The 5,343-nt window shown below is 28.7% G+C and overlaps 1 protein-coding gene across 1 annotated transcript in view; it reads right to left on the bottom strand.

The window, feature by feature from the left end:
• LOC107447875 (uncharacterized) overlaps window positions 1–4,197 on the bottom strand; it is a 106,486-nt gene extending 102,289 nt beyond the window's left edge. The window contains exon 1 of the mRNA XM_021148952.3: window positions 3,975–4,197. The gene's annotated coding sequence lies outside the window, so the exon portion shown is untranslated. The remainder of the gene's footprint in view (window positions 1–3,974) is intronic.
• Between the last annotated feature and the right edge of the window lie 1,146 nt (window positions 4,198–5,343).

A 5,343-nucleotide genomic window follows, 5' to 3' on the forward strand; every position in this document is an offset into this window, starting at 1 on the left:
TTTAAAGTTGTTCGCGGTATAGAATTTTCTTTGGCAAAAGTAGCTTTTGAAAGGTTAGACTTTTTAAACTTTTCAACCAATTCATTTTTTTCCGATATTGTTAAATTCTTTCTTTTCGAAGCCATAATGAAAGCATGGATATGTTATTCGTTCAGTAATCCAATAAAAATGTTCTTTTCTCTCAACTTCAACTCCTTTTCAAGCTCTGAGAGATAACTTCAAACGATCAAAAGACCTTTTGCCCTTGGGCGGGGAAAAGAATGCCAGTGGTCAAATGAGGAGAGGGTAAGGTCATCAATGAATGCAAAAGAGAAAAGAGGGTAGGGTGACGAAATAGAGGGGGGAAATTCCAGTTCTCTCCGGGGGTCGAAGGAATGTGTTTACCTTCTGGTCATTTTTCTTGTCTTCCTGTCTAAAGAAATGTCTTAAAATGTATCTTTTTTCAAAAAAAAAAAAAAGGAAACTGACCATATAACCGGTAACTCGAAAAATAGGATGACCATATAAGCGGTGATCTTTAACACGTGTTTCCTATTAAGTTAGACGGGACTTTAGAAAATTGACCATATAAGCGGGGTGACCTTATAAGAGGGTGACCATATAGGCGGTACTATCTATATATATATATATGTGTGTGTGTGTGTGTGTATATATATATATATATATGAATGAGTGATAAGTAGCAAAATTTACTACCTTAAAAACGGAATCTTTACAGAAAAGATAGTCTTAAAAAAAACAATAATAAAGAAAAACAATAATAAAAACGGAGAATTAAAATCACTTTTTTTCTCGAACAAATTAATAATAATTAATGAATTCCTCTCCCTACTCGCAATTTAACGATTGATTCGAAATCACTTTTGTTCCTTTAAATAAACAAACTTTTTAATCAAAATTAGAAGTATTCAATTAAAAGATCCCAAAATGTTATCTTCTATAAACACAGGTTTGGCTCCACAAATTAAGTACCCGATTCTATTATAATAAATCTTAAATCTAATTATTTTACTCGGCTATCTTTGCAACTTCATTCACAGAATCTTATTTATTTACTGGTTACTAAACGCTTAAATGTTTTTCACCAAATAGATCATTCAGCTATAGTGCCAAAAGATAATTCTCAATATTTCTTTACAATTTGAATTAGTATTTAATAATGAACATCATTTATTGCATAAGTTAACTGTACACAGTTTTACAAAAAATATGTTATAAAAAAATTGTAAAATGTTAATTTAGAATAGATTAAAATGTTGCGTACGACAGTAATATTGAAATTACTTTATATTAATACGACTTTTGTAAGTTAGGTTTTAAGCAATTAATTTTTAAATAGGATGTTGATTTCGATAAAATTGTCGTGATTTTTATTTTCCTTTTTAGTAAAAATATCATAAATCGAGCTGAAATACCCGGTTGAACCAGATCTGAGAAAAGAAAGCCTCTCTGAAATAGAATTTTTCTTGTGGCATTTTGGAAGAATTATTTTGTAAATTTAGGATGTAATTTAGAATTTGTAACTCGGAATATGATGTTTTAGAATGATTATAAGTAATTAAATGATAAGTTCTTAAATTTAGAGAAATGAAGTAATTATTTTCTTTAATTAGAATGTTTCATTCAATAAAATTGTCGTGATTTTTATTTTCCTTTTGGGTAGAAAGATAATAAATATTGTTGAAGCCACCGGTTGAAACAAATCCAAAAAAAGAAAGAAAAGCATCTCTGAAATAGAACTTTTTTTGTGATATTTTGAAAGAAGTACTATGTAAATTACTGAGGTAAATAAAAATCTGTAATTCGGAATATGATGTTTTAAAATGATTATAATTAAATAATAAATGCTTAAATTTACAGAAATTAAGTAATTAGTTTTTAATTAAAATGTTTTTTCTATAAAACTGTCGTTATTATTATTTTCCTCTTTAACAAAAATACAACAAACAATACAATAAATATTAAAAAAATACAAAAATAAATACAATAAATAGCTGAAATCATCGGATGAAACAGACCGGGGAAATAAAGCTTATCTGAACTAGAACTTTTCTTGTGGTTTTTCGAAAGAATTACTATACAAATTTATGAGATAAATAAAAATTGGTCATTCGGAATATGATATTTTAAAATAATTATAGTTAAATAGTAAATGCTTAAATTTACAGAAACGCTAATTAATGATAAAAGTTTTATTAAAATGTAAGTTTTGTGGGAATAGTGGTTTTGTGTTTCTAAAATTCTGGTTTTGATTGGGAATAAACCCTAAAAGCGCGACACGAATGTTTTGAGTCATTTTAAATCATAATGTTCGAAAAAATAAGACGCACAGTTTAAAAAAAAAAAAAAAAGTATTTCTGTTACATTTTTCTTCATTACTATTGCATTTGCATTTCTTCTTCTTCGCCTCTTCTCCTTTTTCCTTCCAAAGAATTTTTTCAACGTGTTTTTTATTATTTAATTTATTTTTTAAAACTAATCTTTATTACTTTCGTTCACATGTATGCGATATTTCAATTTCTATTCATTTAATTAAATTGACATCCTTCCTCCTGATTCAGCACTCTTGCAAGTTCTTGAAATTTGTCGATGTTACCGTAATGTTACAGAACAGTAGCCTTTAATTCACCATATTTTAGTTACCTCTTTGATGAGTCAAATAAGGAAATAAACTATCTCAAACAATAAAAATCAACAATTGCTTAGGGATTCAGACGATTTTTCCCAGTAATTTTTATTTTTTTACAAAAAATAATATTCAAATTAAGTTTGTAATGTGATGAAATTATACGATATACACCCCAATCTTTCCCATGAGATTGCTAAAGTTTGAAGCATGATCATCATCAAGAGAACTAAAGAGGAAAAACAAAAGTTTTCTAAAGTGCTGATTAGAATCTTGTTAAAAATACTGATAAATAATTATCTAGCCATGAAAAGAAATAACTATTACCAAACATCTTCAGTAATCATACATTGATTGAGGACATCAGTAAGAGATTAATTTATCAATATTATTAATAATCTAAACAAGAAAAAATAAATAAATAATCCACTTTTTAATATATATTTTTTTATAAACTACTGTACAAACAAAAAAATTTTAATAGACTTTTTATTATTTTATCGTTTACAGAATTTTCTTTTTAAAAAAGTTCCTTTTTGTTATTTGATGCAGACAATTAAGTTTTGAAAAAATATAGCTATAGCAAATGTCCACTATCTTTATAATTTTTCAAATAAATTTTTAAAAAAACAGCAACAAAGGAACGCATTATCACCTTATCGTTTGCAGAAAAGTTGAGAAAAATACAGATTTTTTTAAAATAATTATAACGATTATTCTTGAGAAAAATGTAACTATAAAATAAACAAAAATTTTCCTTAACATTTTTTCAAAGAATCATTTGTCAAAAAAAAATAATAATAATAAATAAATAAATAAATGAATATATAATATAAAAGAAAACACATGCAGAACGATAAAACACATTATCGTTTGAGGAAAAAATATTAAGAAATTATTTTTCATGCTTCGTGCAAACGATTATTTTTAACAAAAATATAGTTTTTAAACAAACGCCTTATTTTCTTTATTATTTTTTGAAATTACCATCATATTAAAAAAAAAAACAATATAACTCATTATCGTAAATAGAACATTTAATAATTTTCGTTTTCAGTACAGATTATTTTTTGCAAAAATATACCAATAAACTAATTTTTTAGAAAATAACTAAGGAATTTATTGTACTTAATGATGAAGTAGTACTCTATAATGAAGCAATACTTAATAATGAAACCAATACCTGGCCACTACAAACATAGTTTAAAATTTAAGAAAAATTGTAATACCAATACTTTCAACCAAGGCTACGCCATAATTTCGCCAAGGCGTCGAAATTACGCAGCGCATTCAGTGTTCAATAATCCCAAAAGAGGAGGAAAAGAGGAAGATGAAAAAGAGCACTTACTTAGCCTCTGGAAGAGGATAATCCGGTTAGAAGAGGTGGATGCGATCCCATGATCGGCATCTCTGTTAGGCCTATTAGAAAACGATATTGATAAATAAGAACAAAAATTGTGGACGGATAAAAGCTGATAGAGATAAAAGCGATCGCACTAGGTGGTTTGAGTGGAGGACGGAGTTCGGAGGTAGGGAGTACCTCACGCGGTGCTAGCCAACCGTAGTGTGTCGTCTGCGCCAGCTGCCCTTTGCGCAGGTAGGTGGACATCGACCAGCTCCGGCAGCAAGGTGTCCAGGAGATCCTGCTCCCGATTCCCTGGGCCGGACATTTGTCGCTAACTGCGCATTTTCTTTCTTTCTTTGTGACAGTGGGTGCTGTGGATAGATGAATGCAGACTCATTATTTTGCTGTAATTTTATCGAATCTTTGAATTCTTCGAATAAAATGATCAGATTTTTACTGATTGTATGGATGAATGGTATAAGATATCAATGAAAATTGTTGGGGATTTCAAATCTTCAGACGCTTTTTTTTCCAGGATTGGTCAGTAACGTTTCAGCTAAATTTTAGCATGACAAAGGCGTGTCAAACATATGAAAACAGGCAGGATGAACGGAAAAAAATATTTTCATCTTCGCTAAAAAGATAGATAAGAAGATCCATCAGAATTATATTAGTTTTTTTCACTAATTGTATGAATTAAGAGGGATAATAGATTTGAAATAAAGTGAAATAACTGATAATGATAACCGCTGTTTCAGCCAGTGAAAATTTTTATCATAAAACAAATTTAATCGTGATTTAGCTTTACATCCAAAAACCAGTTCCACCCTCTTGATTGGTACTTGTCAAAAATGAAATTGTTTAATCCAGGCATTCCAGTTTTGTTAAGATACTTATTTTTAACTAGTTAATTTTTTAATGCTTTCATACTTAAACAATTAAAACATTTTAAAGAAGCAACTAAGTTTAAGATATTTATATTGCCCTCTATCTTCAGATCAAGCAAACGTCAAGGCAGTTTTCAATGCTGATAGAATGAAGGTGAATAATTTTTAGCCAAAACCAGGGCTGCTAATTTTTGGAAAAGATAAAAACCAGGTTGTGAAAACAATTCATTCATTTTTTTCCCCAAGAGAAATAAATTATCCATGACTACCGCTACTTATTAACGGTTATAACAGACATATGCATATATGGCAGTACTTTTACTTTCGTTACTTGTACCGCCGGTACAAGTAAAAAGTACGTACTTTTACTTGTACTTCGTTACTTTTTACATTTAGTACTTTTACTTGTACTTTCGTTACTTTTTTGGGGAAAAGTACAAGTATTTGTAACGGAAATATGGAATGAAATCGTTACTTTTTTCTAA

Source organism: Parasteatoda tepidariorum, chromosome 2 (genome assembly GCF_043381705.1).
Source record: "Parasteatoda tepidariorum isolate YZ-2023 chromosome 2, CAS_Ptep_4.0, whole genome shotgun sequence".
In the NCBI taxonomy this organism is placed as follows: Eukaryota; Metazoa; Arthropoda; class Arachnida; order Araneae; family Theridiidae; genus Parasteatoda; species Parasteatoda tepidariorum.